Here is a 20,295-nt window from a genome sequence, read left to right as displayed (position 1 = left end):
CCACATATCATCCTCCTCCCAGCCTTAAGCAACTACTAATTTACTTCTTGTCTCTGTGGATTTTCCTCTTCTGGACTTTCATATGAATGGAATCATATGAATCGTATAATATGTGGTCTTTTTTGACTGGCTTCTTTAACTTTAGCATAATGTTTTTAAGGTTCATCCATGTTGTAGCATAAATCAGTACTTTATTAATTTTTATGGCCAAATAATATTCCATTTTATAGATATACCACATTTTGTTTATCTTTTAATCTATGATGTATATTTGGGTTGTTTCCACTTTCTGGCTAGTATGAATAATGCTTCTATTAATATAAACATTTGTGTGCATTTTTCTGTGTGAACATATGTGATATTGTGATTTGTAATATGAAATAAATATTTGGGCTTTGTCACCTTTTCTGGCAAGGAGCTCTTAAAACCCTTGAAATTTCCTAAGTGATGAGAACCATAAAGGTATCTTCTGTTATGTTAATGAGGTAACCTTTGAACCCCACTGAAGAATGGGGGCTCATTGCCAGGAGACTCATCCCTGTGATTAGAGCATTGGAACTTTCAGTCCCACCCCTAACCTCTGGAGAATGTTCTGTGTGTACTTAAAAAGAATGTGTATTTTGCTGTTTTGGGATAGAATGTTCTATAATAGTCTATTATATCCATCTGGTCTAATGTGTCATTTAAGGCCAACTTTTTCTTATTGATTTTCTGTCTGGATGATCTATTTATTGATGCAAGTGGTATGTTTCAGTCCCCTAATATTATTGTATTACTGTCAATCTGTCCCTTTATATCTTAATATTTATGTATTTAGGTATGCCTGTGTTGGGTGCATACTACAAGTATTATAATCCTCTTATTGGATTGATCCCTTTGTCATTATATAATACTCTTCTTTGTTTCCTGTTAGTATTTGTTTTAAAGCCTATTTTGTCTGATATGCATATTGCTACTCAAACAATTCTTTTTGTTTCTTTTTGCATGGAATGTCTTTTTTCATTCCTTTACTTTTAGTATGTGTGTTTTAGACCTGAAGTGAGTGAGTCTCTTGCAGGCAGTGTATATATAGGTCTTTTTTTATTAAAATCCATTCAGCTGCCCTATGTCTTTTGATTGGAGCATTTAGTCCATTTACATTTAGAATAATTATTCATAGGAATAATTATAATTCATAGAATAATATTATTGCAGTTTTGTTAATTGTTTTCTGGTTGTTTTTGTAGTTGTCCTCTTCCTTTCTTTTGTTCTCTTCCCTTGTGATTTGATGACTTGTTTTTAGTGCTGTGTTTGTATTTCTTTCTCTTTATTTTTTGTGTATTTTGTATAGGTTTTGTGTTTGTCGTTACCATGAGGTTCATATATAACAACCTACGTATATAGGAGGCTATTTTAAGTTGATGGTCATTTAAGTTCAAGTACATTCTAAAAGCACTACATTTTTACTTCCCCACCCTCAATGTTTTATGCTTTTGATGTCATATTTACATCTTTTTATTTTGTGTACTGCTTAACTGATTATTTTAGATATCAATGATTTTACTATTTTTGTCTTTTAACCTTCATGCTAGTTTTATAGGTGGTTGAACCACTACCTTTGGTATGTTTGCCTTTACCAGTGAGATTTTCTGTTTCATAATTTGTTTGGTTTGGTTTGGTTTGGTTTGGTTTGGTTTGGTTATGGGCTTTTCTTTTCATTTAAAGAGGCCCCTTTAATACTTTTTTTTTGTAAGGCCAGTTTAGTGGTGATGAACTCCTTTAGCTTTTTCTTTTATGGTAAACTCTTTATATCTCCTTCAATTATGAGTGATAACCTTACCAGGTAGAGTATTCTTGGTTGTAAGCTTTTTCTTTCAGCACTTTTAATATATTGTGCCAGTTTCTTCTGGCCTATACAGTTTCTGCTGAAAATTAGCTGATGGTCTTATGGGGGTTCCCTTGTATGTAACTAAGTGTTTTTCTCTTGCTGCTTTTAAGATTCTCTCTTTAACCTTTGATTCTCTCTCTAACCTTTAACCTTAAGGTTAACCTTTAACCTTAAGATTCTCTCTTTAACCTTCAATCTTTGTTGAAGCTTTGTTGAAGCTCACTGAGTTCATCCATTCTTCTTCCAAGTTCGTTAAGCTTATTTATGACTATTACTTACTTTAAACTATTTATCTGGTAAGTTGCTATCTCTGTTTTGTTTAGTTCCTTTCTGAGATTTTTATCTCATTCTTTTATTTGGAAGGTATCCCTTTGTCTTCTCCTTTTGCCTAACTCTTTGTGTTTGTTTCTATATATGAAGTATATCAGCTGTGTCTCCTGGTCTTGAAAGAGTGGCCTTATATAGCAGGTGTCTTGTGGGACGCAGTGGCACAGTCTCCCTGGTCATCAGAGCCAGGTGCAGAAGATATCTTGGGTATATCTTGGGTAAAGTTGGTAGTTGGAAGTTTTGAGAAATAGTTGGATTCTATGTATATTTTGGAGATTCAACCAAAAGGATTTAATGATGAACTAGATGTGAGAGAAAAATAACAGAAGATAAGAGAGATCCTGAGGATTTGTCTTGAGTGAGTAGAAGCATAGCATAGCGATTTACTGAGATGGAGAACAAGCATGAAGTAGGTTTGAGAAAGAGTGGGAGACTGAGGCTATTATTTTGGGGTATGTTTAAGTTTGAGATGCCTTTGTTACCCAAGTGGAGATATTACAAAGGCAGTTAGATATATAAGATTAGAATTCAAGGGGACAGGTCTGGGTCAGATACATAAATTTGGGATCCAGAGGCACATATAGGATGGTAATCAGGGCTCTGAGGCTAGGTAGGACCACTAAAGGACCGATTAAATGAAGAATTAATAAAGGTCTAAGGGCTCAGCCTTGGAATACTCCAATGTTTAGCAGTCAGAGATGATGATAAAAGAACAAAGTAGCCTGAGAAACTGAAGATTGAAGAGTATAACTAGAAATCAAGAGAGGAAAGCTTTCCAAGGAAGAAGCACTAATTGGTTGGTTAAGAAGAGGACCGAGAATTGGCTAATCTATTTAGCAACGTGGAAATCATTGATGTCTCAACAAGAAACGATGGGAGTGAAAGCCTGTTTGGAGAGAATTTAAAATAGAATGGGAGTAGAGGAATTGGAAATCTTTGGAATTATATTGCTGTTTCCAGCTACTGGAAAGGTTGTTTTGTTCATGAAGCTAATAGAACAAATATAAAATAGAACAAAATAGAAACTAGTTTTGATAAATGATTCAACCAGTATTTTACAAAATGCCCATGTGATGTAGTAGAAAGAATGTCCAATTTGGAACAAATTTGTGTTCTCTTCCTTATTCTTGTCGTTTAAGCAAATCGTTTAACCTTGCCAGACTTGTTTCTTTATCTATAAAATCAGTGCATTGGTAGATTATTACTGAAGTCCCTGGTTTTAATGATCATAATATAGTGAAAGATAAGGGACTGCAAAGAGACTCAGAGTGACAAGGACTTGATTCACTGGGAGAAATAGCAGCATTACATGTCTCTGCGCTTAAAAGTTTCATTGTAATAAAACTTCTGAGCCCTCAGTGACTTTGTATGTTTCTCCAGGACCTACAAAGTGTTAAAAAAACCTCTAGGACTTCTTTTATGAAAAGATTCTCTTAGAATATTTTTCTGAGCAATAGAATAGAAAGATTTTTACTAGGCAAGTATTGCACATTCAGACCTTGAAAACCTATACCAATTTATATGAACTAAACTTCAAGTTGAATGTTTTCAGTTTCAGTATATATAGAAAAAGGAGCCAAGAAGCTATTAGTCTCCCTTTGCCTCTGGCACATCCTACAGGAAAAGGGTTTTCATGAGGAAATGGACTGGTCTTTTAAGTCAAAGAGAAATCTAACTAAAAGAAATGAACTAAAATTTAAGAGTGAGAGATTTTGGTTAGACAATGATAATGATAACTTTGTTTCCTAGGATGATAGACTATTTTAACCTGTGAGTGTAGATCCCATGTCACTGGTTGTTTTCTGAGGATATGGAGACGTTTTGCTCTGCACAATGAAAACTTACAAGTGTAGGAATCAAATTTTTTTTGTTTTAAATGGGAGGAGGAGCCAATGTAATGGCTAGTTTTTATGGGAAAGAAGAAACTTTACATCACATTTTGAGTGAGTTAGTGCAGGGGCTCAGTGGGCCAGCTGGTGGGGCACCAGCGTGTAATGGGTTCCACAGCTAGGGCATCGCTGGGCCTCGACTTTATGCAGCCAGAACCAGATGACAGCACTGTTGTCTTCTTCACGGATGCAGCCCACTATCCACTTATTGGTGATGGAGGGGACTAAATTAGGGTCTTCCTTGGTACCTGAGGCTGCCTTTGGGGCGAGCATATTGTACGGGTCCAGCCCCTTGTGTGAAGCCGGCACGACCTCCCTCCCCAGCCCAGATGCCTGCTCATCATCAGTAGGAGCACCACCTCCAGATGCCATAGAGTGCACCATGGAGACTCCGTTGGGACTGCGGGCCGTCAGGGCCTGCATGGCCAGCGCTTCAGCTCTGCGGAGTAAACTTGAAGCCATCACACCAGCTACCAGCATTTGGAATCGAATTTTGATATATCAAATATGTTAAGTTTGTTAGGGATGCTTCTATTTTGAAAAATCGTCTATGACTCCCACAGGATGAAGGTTTTTTTTTTTTTTTTTCCTTATTAGGTTGAGGACAGCCTTTTAATTGATTGATAGTAAATCAGAATTTGGTTTTGCTTATAGCTTGCCTCTTATCAGGCAAACAATAACCATTCTCAAGGATGTTTATGACTGCTTATCTCTGTTTATAGGTAATAAACTCCCTGTTTGTCAAGGACTGTGCTAGGTGCTTTTGATTCAAAGATAATGAGGTATAGCTTACAAGAAGTTAACAGTCTTTGGGGAGAAAGGCAAGAGAAATAACAGTATTATATGCTGTGAAACATTTTATAGTGGGGAAAACAGCATGGGGAATTGTGTGAGCTGAGAGCATGTCCCTGATCCCGAATTCAGGAGGGTGATGGTCAGCAAAGGTTTTCTGGAAGAAGTGTTACCTGGAGAAAGTGCATGAATAAAAGCAGTTTAATCAAAAATATTAAGGAGTTTGGATTTCACCCTGAAAGCTTTTGGGAGGCTGAAAGGATTGTAGGTGAAAAGTGACATGATTGGGTTTACATTTTAGATCTTTATGTCGTGGATGGATTGGAGTAAGGCAGTCCTGAGAGCTGAGAGATGAAATCTGAGGCCATCATAGCAATTCAGGGAGGAAAATTGAGGGGACTTGGGCATAAGAAGAAGGATATGGATTTCTGAGCTATTAATAAAGTCCAAAAGACTGGACTTGGCCCTTAGAACATGGAAAAAAGGGAAATATGATTGCCTTCTGTAGATTAAAATATGAAATTGGCATACAATGAAAGAGAAAAGATATGTAAAGTTAGCTTTAAGATGCACTGTTACTCTCAGGGTGGTAGTCTTTGTTATAAGTTCCTTATACATTAACTTGTCCAAAATAAAGTCTCAACCAAAAGTATGAGAGGTCAGCAATGAAAAAAGAGTCACAGAAACAGACTTAGACATTGTACAACCAAGTTCCTTTTAAAAAAAATTGTGGCATAATTGACATATAATATTAGTTTCAGGTGTACAACATAATGATTTGATATTTGTCTGTGTTGTGATATGGTCACCACGATAAGTCAAGATCTGTGATCATACATGTTAGAAACTGTTTTTTTCTGTGATGAGAACTTTTAAGATTTAATCTCTTAGCCTCGTTCAAATATACAATACAGTATTGACTGTAGTCACTATGCTCTACATTACTATCCCATGACTTACTTATTTTATAATTGGAAGTTTGTACCTTTTGACCCTCTTCTCTCATTTTGCCCGCCCCACCCCTTGCCCCGACAACCATCAGTCTTTTCTCTGTATCTATTAGTTTTTTTGTTTGTTTTAATTTATTTTATTTATTTTTGGCTGTGTTGGGGCTTCATTGCTGCCCGTGGGCTTTTTCTAGTTGTGGTGTGCAAGGGCTGCTCTTCGTTGCTGTGCGTGGGCTTCTCACTGCAGTGGCTTCTCTTGTTGCGGAGCACATGCTGTAGGCAGGCGGGCTCAGTAGCTGTGACATGCGGGCTCAATAGCATGGGCTCAGTAGTTGTGGCACGTGGGCTCAGTAGTTGTGGCTTGCGGGCTCTAGAGAGCAGGCTCAGTAGTTGTGGCGCATGGCCTTAGTTGCTCTGTGGCATGTGGGATCTTCCCGGACCAGGGCTCAAAGCCATGTCGCCTGCATTGGCAGACAGATTCTTAACCACTGTGCCACCAGGGAAGCCCTGTATCCATTAGTTTTTAAAAAAATTGTTTTAGACTCCACATATAAGTGAGAACATACTGTATTTGTCTTTCTCTATCTGATTTATTTCACTTAGCATAAAACTCTCAAGGTCCATCCATGTTGTAGCAAATGGCAAGATTTCCATTTTTTTAATGACTGAATAATATTCCTCTGTGTGTGTGTGTGTGTGTATGTGTGTATGCATGCCACATTTTCTTTTTCCATTCATCCATTAACAGACACTTAGGTTGCTTCCATATCTTGGCTATTGTAAATAATGCTGCAGTGAACATGGGGATTCATATATCTTTCTGTGTTGGTGTTTTTGTTTTCTTTTGATAAATACCCAGAAGTGGGATTGCTGGATCATATATATGGTAGCTCTAGTTTTAATTTTTTGAGGAACCTCCATACTGTTCTCCATGGTGACTGCACCCATTTATATTCCCACCAACAGCACACAAAGGTTCCCTTTCTCCACATCCTCACCAACGCTTCTTATTTCTTGCCTTTTTGATAGTAGATATTCTGACAGGTGTGAAGTGATATCTCATTGTGGGTTTGATTTGCATTTCCCTGGTGATTAGTGATGTTGAGTACTTTTCATTTACCTGTTGACCATCTGCATGTCTTTGAAAAGATGTCTCTTCAGATCCTCTGCCCATTTTTAAATCAGATATATATATTTTTGCCAAGTTCTATCTGCGGTTTGGAGTGTTAGTTCATTCTACACTTAAATAACTAGTCCATCATGAGCAATGTTCCAACTGTGGTGATAGACTGTTTATCTTTATAAATATGTAATGATGTCATTACATATTTGGATCATACTATTAACTCTCCTTGTTTTGGTTCCATGCTCACCAAACAGCCTCCAAATAATTTAACCTCATGAACTTTACTTATGGTGAGAGAATGCTCTGGTCAGACTGGCATATACCTCAGATTCACAGACAGTTATATTCCTTGTTGGTAAGTCATATTTTGGCATACCAGTTTTATACATCTGCCTCTGTTGTTTAAAGTATTCTGACAGTGTCAAGTTAAAGTTTCTGAGTTTGCAAGTCTGAGAGCCAGATCTTGGTTGATGGTAAATTTATGAAAGTAAATGTCTCCCTGTGTGAATCTGTTTGGCTGGCCTCTCAGTCTCCAGGTTCCACCCCTCAGCATTTCCAGCTGTCACTGTTAGTGTGAATAGTGCCAGGTAACTGTCCTCTCCACTTGAAACTTATATAGGTGATAGCTGAAGCCATCGGAATGAATGAGATCATCTAAAGAGGGTATGTAGGCTGAGAAAAGAAGGAAGACAGGCAAGAACTATGGTGAACACAAGCAGTTAATAGAAGGGACATTCATAAAAGATTCTGCAAAGGAGAGTCCAGGTAAGTAGGAAGAGAAACAGGAAGGAGCAGGGTTTGGAAATCTAAAGTTGTTAGTTTAAAGCAGGAGAAGTTGTCAACTCTATCCATTTATAAAGTTACTGAAAATAAAGGCTTTTAACCAAAAGATTAAAATATAAATAGACAGTTTCATTGGAGCTGTGGAATCAGGAGGCTGAAATGACAGGTAAGAAAATGGAGCTAATGAATGCAGTGTGGTTCTGTCATGAAACATAACATTGTGGCTTAAAGCATAGGCTCTGGAGTCTGATGTCTGGGTTGGAAGACTGGCTCCACCAATTACTTGTTGTGTGATTGTAACTTCTTTGTGCTTCACTTTCAGTAATTGGGGATAGTATTACTACTCTATAAGGTTGATGTGAGGAGTGAAATACTAGATGTCCAAAACTTAGCACAATCCCTTTCACACAGTAAATTCTCAATAATCATTAGTTATTGGGATTTAGAGTTGAGAAAGGACATTTTTTAAGGTGGGAGAGAGGATAAATATTTAAATACTGCTAGAAAAGTCAGTAGAATAGAAGAGATAAAATATGCCAAAGGGAGAACAGATAGTTTGTAAAACCAGGACTTTGAGGAAGTAAGAGGAGATAGAATGCAAAGTAGAAGGATTGGCTGTTGGCACGAGAAGACCTTTGGTTGAATGTAATAGGAGAGAAGCAGACCATTGATAGGTATAGTCATGGACAAGGTGGTAGGTGAGGATGCAGGATGTTGGGTGACTTCCTGTCTGATGGACTCTTTTTCTCAAACAGAAAGGAGGATCATTTGTTGAGAGGAGGGAAGTGGCAGAATGGTAAGTAAGGGATTGTAGAAAAATGGTGGAGTTTTGGAGGTAGAAGTTACCTGTGGACACAGAGACAGTTTTCCAGGATGAGTTGTGGTTCAGAAGATGAATTTGTGATGCTTGAATACTGCCTACCTTTGTGATTTTCTCCAGTAGCTCTTGGCAGCCTGGGTATAATTGCTGAGTTTAATCACTTGTTTGACCTAGGACTGGGATTTCGTTGAGCAGTTGTGGCTAAAGAAATAAGATATGGTTGAGAAGAATATTGATAAGAGAGAGACTGAAGTGACAGATCATAGAGTCAAATCTGGATGTGCTGGACTGACAAGAGTTGAGATTTTGCATGTGAAGGACAGTATAACAAAGAATTTGGGATTAATTGGTAAGAATGGCCAGAGTGATTGATCATAGAATTCAGCTTGAGTAGAAATGAAGATTGTGGGATTGAAATCAAGGAACTTGAGTCTGCAGCGTTGAACATGTGTGTTAAAGTAACCTGGATAATAACAGAGCTTAAAATGCCGAGGAAGCCAGTGAGTCAGGCATCAAATTTTTATTTAATAAGGATTCATTGAGATGTCTTCAGATGGGAGATGACAATGATGAAGAAGGTTAGAGGGTGTCAGGTGGCACACACCTCAAAATGGCATGTTGAAGAATGAGCAGACTCCACTGGGGAGGGCTGTAGGAGAGGTGGTGCCATCTATGGAGAACCTTGTTTCAGCTAAAGTGGGGATTAGATGCGGAGTTCCTGTGAGAAGATAGTTTGGAAGGCCACAGGATTTGTGAGGAAATAGGATGTGAATGAATGGGTCAGGAGAGAGGAAACAGGATGATAGGAAAAGGGAAGAGGAATGATTTGCATTTGCGGCAGTGATCGCAGATGATGGTGATGTAAAGCGGGGCAGGATATGCTGTTTGCAAAGTCTGAGACTTGGCTATAAATTTAAGGTACCAGTTCAGGCCCTGGGAGAGTTGGAGCCTGATGAAGTCATCTGTTGCAGACAGCATGGCTGGAAGGGACTCCTGAGGGAACACTTCAGCTCACACATCTTAGTGACACAGGCTTAGTAGCATCATTTTTATTTCTAATAATAACAGCTACCATTTTATTTTTTTGAGTCATTACTATGGACCGACACGGAACTAGATACATTGTGTGGCTCACAAAAAACCTAACTGGTCGATGTTAAATTTATTTTATGTAGGAGGCAACTGAGGCTTATATGAACTCTCACATTATGTACAAAATTTCCTGAAAAAGAATAGCTTTCTACAGGTTATTTTTTGCCACCTTCTTCTGTTTTGAGAAATGTGTGAAATTGAGCAGATGTGCCCAGGAAGGCATGGCAAAGGGAACACCGTGTTAGTTTGTGAGGGCTGCCATAACAAAGTCCCACAAACTGGGTAGCTTAAACAACAGAAATTTATTGTGTCACAGTTCTGGAGGCTAGAAAGCTGAAATCAAGAAGTTGGCAGGGTTGTTTCCTTCTGAGGGCTGTAGGGGAGAATCTGTTTCATGCCTCTCTCCTAGCTTCTGGTGCTTTGCTCATGATCATTGTTGTTCCTTGGCTTGTAGATGCACAGATCTCTGTCTTCATGTTCACAGGGTGGTCTCCCTGTGTGCTGTGTCAGTTTTCCCTTTTTGATAAGGACACCAGTCATATTGAATTATTAGCTCACCCAACTCCAGTATCTTAACCTCATCTTAACTAACTATATCTGAAACATCCTAATTTCTAAAAAAAAAAAAAAAAGGTCACATTCCAGGGTGCTGGGAGATAGGACTTTAATGTATGAATTTTAGGGAGGACACAATTCAACCCATATTAAGACCATCCAGTGATTAACACTGAATAAAACAAAACTCTTTTAACTCTTTTGCTATAGACTCAGTTCATTCTGTAAGTTTCTAATAAAAATGTTTGCATCAGGGAGTATCATGGGCTCTAAGCTCTGAGCTCTCTTTGGATAGGAACAGGGTTCCCAGTGGGAGTTACAGAGAGAGGTATTAATATGTTTAGGATGCTATTTAAGTCCTTGAAATAATTTGACTTAAAAAAATGGTGAATTTTAGTCTTAAATCACTTAATACTTTAGAGCATTTACTCTTAAAACTTTTTTTTTTTTTGCTCTTAAAACATTTAATAAAGCTTTATTTGATTTTTTTTCTTTTGGAGATGTTGAGACATTTATTTTGAAATGGGGGAAATTATACAGAAGCTAGGAATTCTGGGAATTATGTGTGTGTTCCAAAATATTTTGGGTTTGTATACCTATGGATTTCTTTTCTAGGAAACTTCAAACACACAAATTGGAGCAATTTTTCCATTAGCACTAAATCTCTGAGGGGTTCCCTTTAAGCATTGTTTTATTCTTAGGTGGGAGGAATTCCTGGAAGTTCCCAGGCTGGAAGTCACTCTGTTTGTCATCGAAAATGCTTCAGGGCAACTCAGTAGCTGTTCTGGCCTAGATCAGACTGGGAGAGGCTGGTTAAATGAGACTGATGGTTGATGGGGAAGAGATAAATACATGAGATGAATATTTAATATTTCTCTTTCTTTTCTTTCTTTCTTTTTCTTTTTTACCAAGTAGAAGGTCCAGAAAATACATAATTTCATTAAGCAGTAGAGAACAAAATTCTAAAAAGATACTGTACTACTTGGAATATTAATTTTTTAGATTCAAAGTGAAACCTGTTTTGCTTTTTGTTTAGTTCATTATTTCCACTTCAGAGTCCTTTGCTGGAGCACACAGAAAACCTCATTTCTATTGTTTCATATTCCCCAGAGGGTCTTCCATGTTTTTCTTAGGTGAACTTGTTCGCTAGCCCTTGGGTCAGGTGATCCCGCTTGTGCCTTGAAGTTTTCTCCTAAGCCACACCCTATGTTGGAGTGTCTCTCTGTGTGCCACACATTTTCTCTTCTGTAATTAAAAGATTTTTTCAAAATTTCACCTCTTCCAAGGAATTTTTCTGGAGTATTGGAAAAGTGTCATTCAATATGCAACCTATCAACTGTACCTTATATGGACTTAATTTGTTCCTTTGATAACTTTCGCTTGTTTTTTTCCCCCTTCTACCTTATAACAGATATCAAGGTATTTTTTTCCATTCTTTCTTAAATTATTTACACTCTTTAGTAGTTTTCTTCAGGAATTGTATATAAGTAGGTGTTGGTTCACAACCTCAGGAGTTCCCAGGAGAAATTTGAACCCCCCGGTTCAAGGGCAAGGAGGGCAAGGAGAGACCAAAGAAAGAGGAAGACCACTCTAGATTCATAAGTGGCAGTTTTAATAAGAAAAGGAACTTATATACGAGACTTGTCTTGGGTAGCTACAAGATGAGTTGATTTCTACATCCACCAACTGGAGTTTATGTGGAGGCCTTAATGGGGTTCAGTCATGTATACAGTACAGAATGATCTCAAAAACACATTAGTCTCTCAAGGCTTTGCCCCTGAAGTAGCTCCTAATGTGGTAACAGTGGTCTGAACAAACATACATTCTAAGGAGAGAAGTGGGTGAGGAGTCTCCAGCTCAAGGTCTCATCCTCTCAGTGACCTCCTCCAATAATAGGAAATCCTTTTGGTCTTTTTTATTTTTTTTTGAGAGTCTATAGCAACTTAATTTTTGATTAGTAGGTAGGTAGAATTCTGTACCTAACTTAGCCCATTGAAGATATTTTATTGTTTTCTGACTTGTTGATGAGAAGTCTTCTCTCGGTTTGTCATTCCTTTTTAGGTAAGCTGTCTTTTCTTTCTGGTTATTTTAAGATTGATCTCTTTTGCCTTTCTGTTTCTGCAGTTCTTTATTGTCTAAGCTTGGATTTGATATTATTTTTCCTGCTTGGAACCTGGTTTGCCACCCCAACCTGAGGACTTTAGTTTTTTTTCATTTCTGGACAGTTCTTATCTTTCAAATATTTCTCTCTTTATTCTGTAATATCCCCTTCAAAAAAATCTTATTAAGTACATTTTGGATCTTCTCATTTGATTCTCCAAGCCTCTTTATCTTTCTTTCTTTCATAGTTTCCTTTTTTTTTCTCTCGTCGCTACATTCTGTATGATTTTCTCAAATCTTTCGTAAGTTCTCTTCAACTCTTTCTAATCTACTCTTTTTTTTTTTTTTTTTTTTTTTTTTTGCGGTACGCGGGCCTCTCACTGTTGTGGCCTCTCCCGTTGTGGAGCACAGGCTCCGGACGCGCAGGCTCAGTGGCCATGGCTCACGGGCCCAGCTGCTCCGCGGCATGTGGGATCTTCCCGGCCCGGGGCACGAACCCGTGTCCCCTGCATCGGCAGGCGGACTCTCAACCACTGCGCCACCAGGGAAGCTCCTAATCTACTCTTTAAGTCATGCATTGAGTTTTCAACTTCAATAACCATAGTTTTTTTTTTTTTCAGAAGTTTCATTTGGTTCTTTTTCAAATCTGCCTATTTTGTGTTGTATGCTCTTCAGTATTACAGTCTCTTTAATATTGTTGTATTATTTCTACCTCTTCGAGTGGTGCAGATTCTTCCAACTGTTTGGTCTGCTGACTCTCCCTCATTGTGGTTTGTTTCCTTGTGTGGTTGCTGATTGTTGACTGTGAGTGCATCCTTAGCAGGGAGTCTAGCGTACCCTGGATTGTGTACTTACTAGTGTTTCTACAGAGTGGTTTTGCATTTGATTTTGTTGAGGTCCTAAAATTAACTTGTGGGCAGATTTTCTTTGGCTTTGGGTTCCTGCACTATGCAGTTAGTACAATTCCTACTAAACCCTTATATGTTTCTTGCTTAGGGTTTCAATTTAGCCTCAGGAGATTTATTCCCCAATTATATACCTGAATAGATAGTAAACTTTCTTGCCAATTTTCTAGGTTAGTGTGAGGAATTTTTCCTGATCACTGTTTCACTGATAGGACTTGGCTTTAAATAGGGTACTCTGCAAATTGTACTCAGTGGGCATTAAAATCTTAGCAGCCAAGCCCTGTATCAGGATCTGACACCCTTTTTTGCCGACATGGTGACAACTGAAGCTTACTTCTGGTTTGAGTTCCTTTTTTATTTTAGGTACTTGGGAGATTTCCCTTTATTTTTATTATTTGAGCTTGGCTTTTTATTACAAAGGAAATTTTATGTTTTATCCAGCATTTCTGTTTTGTAGGGTGAGTGTCTTCCTTGTCAACTCAGTCTGCCATGTTGCTGAAAGGTCACTTCTCATACCTTCATACTTTTCCTTCTGTATTCTTTTCCTGTATCCAATTTTCTCCCATTAAAAAAGTTTTATTTATAGTAAAATATCTGCCTACAAGGAAAACTCTAGGCCCAGGTGATTGCTCAGGAGAACTTTATCAGGTATTCAAGGAAAAATAATCACAATTCTATGAAACCACTTCATGAAAAACAAAAAAGGGAACACTTTCCTTGCGGCTGGCATAACCCTGGTACCAATATCTGATAAGGCTAATACAAGAAAGAAAAATTATAGGTCAGGGCTTCCCTGGTGGTGCAGTGGTTGAGAGTCCGCCTGCCGATGCAGGGGACGTGGGTTCGTGCCCCGGGCCGGGAAGATCCCGCATGCCGCGGAGCGGCTGGGCCCGTGAGCCATGGCCACTGAGCCTGCGTGTCCGGAGCCTGTGCTCGGCAATGGGAGAGGCCACAACAGTGAGAGGCCTGCATACCGCAAAAAAAAAAAAAAAAAAAAAATTATAGGTCAACTTCCCTCATAAATCTAGATGCAAAAATTAATATTAACAAATCCATCCAGCAATATATAAAGAGGGACATATGTAATGACCAGGTTGTTTTAATCCCAAGGCTAAGAAGATTAGTTGAACACTAGAAAATAAATAGTAATTTATCATATTAGTAAAAGGAGAAAAATAATATGATCATCTCAGTAGATGCATTCAATATAATTATATATCTATTCATTATCAAATAAGGAAACAAACAACTCTTAGAAAACTAGGAATATACAATAACTCCTTTAATCTAAAAGAAAAAAAAACCTCTTCAGAATACACTAAAGTTATCATCATGTTTGATGATTAAACTAAAATTTTTCCCATTGAAATTGCAACCAAGATAAAGATGGCAGTAAAGGAAGTTTAACTCTAGTGTATCCATACCAATGACTTAGTTTTTATTTCCAGTGTTATTTCTTTGTGCCCTCTCTTTCTTCATGATCAGTTTGTCTGTTTCAAGAAAATGGCCTGTGGTTTTTTGATCATCTCTATTTTTTTGTTTTCTACTTTATTAATTTGTGGCCCTATTTTTATTGTTTCTTAGCTTCCACTTTCCTTAGTTTTGTTCTGTTGTTTCTTTTTAACTTTGAAATTTATATGTTTATTTTTACCTATCTTATTCATAATACAGACATTTAAGGCTTTTAACTTTAGTTCATACTTTTTTTCTTTTTAAAAAATTGTAAAGACTGCTTTTGTGAATGAGCCAGTTTGGTCAATGATTATTTTCTAAATATTTTGAGTGTGTTTGAAAAACAGTATTCTCTGCTTATTGGATATGTGATTCTTTATATATAATTTAGATAAGTTTGTTAATTGTATTATTTAGAGAGGGAGTATAACATAGTGGTTAAGAACATAGGTTCTGGGGTAGACTGCCTGGGTTTCAAGCCTGGCTCTGCTACTTATTAACTCTGTGAACTTGGGCATAACCTCTCTATGTTCAGTTTCTTCATCTGTAAAATATGCATAATAATAGTACCCTTTCATAGAATTATTTTCAGGGTTAAATTAATTAATATGTAAAGTGTTTATAATAGTGCCTGGCACATATTAAGTGCTACAGAATATGTATAAGATCCTGTTGTTCAAATCTGTACTTCTAATTATGTTTATTTGCTTGCCCTATACATTTGTGATAGCGATATATGGAAATCACACACTGTCATCTGTTTTTTTCTTCTTGTACTTTGGCCAGTCTTTACTCTCTTTGTTGTAACGTTATAATGTTGTGTGCATATAAAATTATCTACCTGGTGGATTTATCCATTTTGTTATTACATAGTAGTATCCTTCTTAATCCAGGACCTCTACCTGATCTAGTTCCCTCTGTGGAGATTAGAAAAAGCCACATCCTGTGGGTCAGGTAGCTTGGCCGAAGGCTAACTCAGCAGGTTGTCCAGGGTGGTTTGGAGATGTGTAGGCCAAACAGCATCAGGATTGGCCAAAACCTGGAAGGCTGTTTTTCACTGGTTTTCCAGTGGAGGCTGCTGCTAAGCCTCAGGGTGCAGTGCTAGGGGAAGGCTCTAGAACTTATCCTTGGCCACTGTGAGACCATCATGTGCCGCTTGGACATTCCTGTATGAGGCTGGGGAACCTAGAGTGAAAAGTCTCAAGTGTCACCTTATCAGCTGGCTGAGGAGATCACAGCTGCTCTGTAAACCATGTCTGGGGTTCAGGAACGGGCTGAGGACTGGCAGGCCGGGGCAGCCATACCTGATGAGAATCACAGGAGGCTGGGAACCCCATTATTCTCTCTGGGGCTGGTGAGGTTCCAGAGAGATGGGAATAGGAGCAAAGGGGCTCCCCATGAGTGGAGCAGAGGAGAACCAAATTTCTTATCTCCTGTGCAGCACTCAGAAAACCTGGGCTCTTCTAGAAAATCACATCCGTAGGATGGACAGAAAATGCTCACAAATGGAGTTTTGGCAGTGGAAGTCAGTAAGTGTGGATGGCTGGGGAGGTGGAGCTGGAGAGATGCTTTAAGCCGAGAGTTTTACAGGACATCATGGTGAAATTCTGGGAGAAGAGAGAGTTGTTAAAGGCTGTAACCAGTTCGGTTTCTTACTATTCCCCTGTGAACATTCTCCAGTCACACTGAGAAACACTGATGTTTCCTGTGCATACCTTTACTTACCTTGTGTCTTTACTGATGCCTTTTCACAGCCCCAGAGAGATACTAGGTCAAAAAAGGACACAGGTTTTGAGTCAGATGGACCTGGATTTGAAACTGTCCTCTGCTAGTCATGGGGCCTTGGACAATTTACCTAACATATTTCTCCCTTAATTTTATCTCAGAAGAAAAAAGCGAGGGGTTATAATATCTACCTCTGCAATTGTTGTGAGCATTAAATGAAGTAATTGATATAAAGTGCCTAGACATAGCAGGTGACCAATAAACATGAATTCCTTTCCACTTTTCTTTCTCTACCTTTTTCTCTACCAACATTCTAAATGGTCAGGTCAGTCAATTTTACACACACACACACACACACACGCACACACACACTTATTCAACATGTTTTGCTCTAACTTCAAAATACAGCCTGGACCTGTCCATTTCTCTCAGTCGCCACTACTGTCAACTGTTAGCAGCGTCTCTCTTAACTTTGTAATAGCTTTCCACCTGGTCTCCGTGCTGTCAGTCTTGCCTCCGTCCACACAAAAGCCATGGTAGTCTTTTTAACAATGGAAATAAATCACATTTCAACAGCTTCCTACAGATTTTAAGTAAAATGTAAATTCCTTCTGGTAAATTCCTTCACCTAGGAAGCCCTATGTGATCTGCCACCTGAGTACCTCTCTGCACTCTTTTTCAATTTCTTTCTTACGAATGCTCTGTCATGCTCAGCCCATTCTCATTTCAAGGCCTTTACACTTCCTATTCTTTCTGCCAAGAATATTTTCTTTTCTTTTTTAATAAATGTATTTATTTATTTTTGGCTGTGTTGGGTCTTTGTTGCTTTGTTGCGGGCTTTCTCTAGCTGTGGCGAGTGGGGGCTACTCTTTGTTGCGTTGTGCGTGCTTCTCATTTGCAGTGGCTTCTCTTGTTGCAGAGCACCAGCTCTAGGCATGCGGGCTTCAGTGGTTGTGACTCGCGGGCTCTAGAGTGCAGGCTCAGTAGTTGTGGACACGGGCTTAGTTGCTCCACGGCATGTGGGATCTTCCCGGACCAGGGCTTGAACCTGTGTCCCCTGAATTGGCAGGCGGATTCTTAACCACTGCGCCGCCAGGGAAGTCCCTGCCAAGAATATTTTTAATTCTCAGCTCAAATGCTAAAAATTCAGAGAGATTTTTATTGACTACATTACCCGAAGTTGCCTCCTCTTGCCTGAAATTGCTTTCCATCAGACTACCCTATTTCAATATTCAAAAACAATTGTCATTGTCTAAACTTACTTATATATGTATAAATCTGTATGCATGTTTATTATTTTCTTCTTTGAAAGTTTGTTTCATCTGTCTTGATGACGGATGTGTTTCTTGACTCCTTAAAATAGTATCAGGTATATGGGAAAATGCCACAATGTATTTGCTTAATGCATAATGAATGAATGAATATCATTTCCTTCATGAAGCCTTTTCAGAGTACTCCCACCAAAGGTAATTCTTTCTTCGTTTGAGTCTTTATTATATTTCATTTGCATTTCTCACTATATTTATCACAAATCCTGTATTTTGGTTATTTGTGGATGTTATCCTGTATCCTCTACTAGACCATAGAGTGCTGGAGGGCAGAACTGGAGGGAAAGCATTCAATAAATATTGGTTGCATTGATGAATCAATTACAAACAATAAAATCATCCTTATTTAAAATACTGATAGAAGATGCAGTCCTGAAAATGGCTATAACCTGTCTCACTACCACTTCTCAATATTCTTTGACAACTGTGGCATTTGGACTGTAACTAGGCTTGTTGGAAGATATATAGTTCACCTTTGAATAACTGTGGGGGTTAATCCACTTATAATTTACAGTTAGCCCTGGCCTTCATTATCTGCAGTTCCTCTTCATCCCCGGATTCAGCCAACCATGGGCAGTGTAGTACTGTAGTATTTACTATTGAAAAATATCAGCGGATAAGTGGACTTGCACAGTTCAAACCAGCATTGTTCAAGGGTCAACTATATACATTGTCTAGGAATGCTCTACACATGCCTCTGCCTTTTCTCAGCCCTATTAGGTTGGTACAATTCATTCATTCTTTATTCACTGATACACAGCATTTCAAGCAAACCACCAGTTTATGGCTTTATTTCCTGTTATTCTTTTAATTTTATAGCTGTTCTGCTTTTGAAGCCAGTGGGTTATGGTTTTCATGCTTGATGACATGATTTAAAAAACTTTTCCATTGTCTTCCTCCTCCTCCTCCTTTTTCTTTTTCTCCTCCTCTTCCTGTTACTTCCCCTGACTTATTCTTTTTTTTTTCCCCCTCCTGGCTTCATCGTCTTACTCCTTCTCCTTTTTTAAAAATTAACTTTTGACTCAACAGTTAGAGAACCAACATTTGTTAGGCATCTTCATATGTTATTTATGAAGTAGCTGTTATTTCTGTCATTGTGTAAGTGAAGATCAGAGAGGTTAAAGAGCTTGATCAAGATGTCCTCAAGTAGTGGGGGAGGGATTCAAATCCAGGTATTTCTACTTCCAAAGTCAGGACTGTAGACTAACCCAAAAGTGTTCCTTGGAAGTGTATTAATAGGCAAAACAGAACGGAAGCATTAGTGAAGGCCATGGTTGGAGGTTTAAGAGCGCAAATTACATCTATTCCTGACAGGCTACAGCTCTATTGGAAGAAAAATGCATACATTTAAACAGAGCTTGACCAGAGCCTGCTTTTTATACTGTCTATGATTATAAACACTTGAGAGTGTTGTCCTTTCCCCTTATTTCCTTCTTGCCATATGAACACATTTTCACTGTTTTAACGTAGCAGAAATGTGAGTGTGCTGTAAAGACGAGGAGAACTGTGGAGGGAGCAGGTCTATGGCTGTTGAACTTTGATTCCCTCTCTGCCTTTCCTGGGATGTTCCTTGAATATTAAGACCAGAGCGTTATAATGCATTTGTTATTCTATTAGACTCTATACTGACTGAAAAATGAAGGGTCATAAGGAGAGAAAGTCCTTTTAGATCTGTTCTACATATATTTAGAAAGATTTAATAGAAATAATACACTTCAAAAGAGGTGATTTTAGCAGCTATCCTTCAAGATCATGATGGCACCATTTTTTTTTGGTGAAGAGCAAAACTGGAAACTGCTTTAATTTCAAATGCTTCAGTATTATTTTAACCTAAATTTAAATCGACTAATTTATGAACTTTTAAAGGCATAGAATATGATTTATTCATCTTTACATCTCTATCCTTTATTTTAATACACAACAGTATAGTAGGAATTCAATACATGTTTTTGAATGAACAGATGAAATACCATTGATTTAGTGCCCTTGATATGGACTTGTATATAACCTTGTAGTATTGTCCCATGATTTTGTTAGCATGAAACATTTTCTGTTACATGTCACGGACAATAGGATGGTGTTAGGAATTTGGAAGATCTTAAACATTCCAACTAATAAAACACAGAAGAGTAAACTGATACTGAATGTATTGAGTCAAGTCATTATTAACACCTATTGTCATTGTACCATAATAATGAGAAAGTAACAAATAATAGAATACCAACTGATATTCAGAACAGATAATTTTTCTTTTCTTTTTTTTTTTTGCGGTACGTGGACCTCTCACTGTTGTGGCCTCTCCCGTTGTGGAGCACTGGCTCCAGACACGCAGGCTCAGCGGCCATGGCTCACAGGCCCAGCCGCTTCGTGGCATGTGGGATCCTCCTGGACCGGGGCACAAACCCGTGTCCCCGCATCGGCAGGCGGACTCCCAACCACTGCGCCACCAGGGAAGCCCAATTTTTCTTCTCTTTAAAGCCACCTAGTTAGTGAACAAAGTTACAGTTGGGGGTGTTATATTCTCAATTTCCTCAGTTCCTGGTGGGAATAGGATATAGACTAAATGTGAGAAAATGCTCGTTCAGGT

At 38.3% G+C, this 20,295-nt stretch overlaps 1 protein-coding gene and 1 pseudogene across 1 annotated transcript in view; one reads left to right on the top strand and one right to left on the bottom strand.

Annotated features, from left to right (window-relative positions):
* HMCN1 (hemicentin 1) overlaps nucleotides 1-20,295 on the top strand; it is a 528,232-nt gene that overhangs the window by 7,699 nt on the left and 500,238 nt on the right. The gene's annotated exons all lie outside the window — the stretch shown is intronic.
* Nucleotides 4,095-4,647, bottom strand: LOC111184666 (cytochrome c oxidase subunit 5B, mitochondrial pseudogene; annotated as a pseudogene).

Source organism: Delphinapterus leucas, chromosome 1 (genome assembly GCF_059928025.1).
Source record: "Delphinapterus leucas isolate spDelLeu-1000000601 "Yukka" chromosome 1, BTC_Dleu_Yukka2, whole genome shotgun sequence".
NCBI lineage: Eukaryota > Metazoa > Chordata > Mammalia > Artiodactyla > Monodontidae > Delphinapterus > Delphinapterus leucas.
This window is presented reverse-complemented; position numbering and strand designations above follow the sequence as displayed.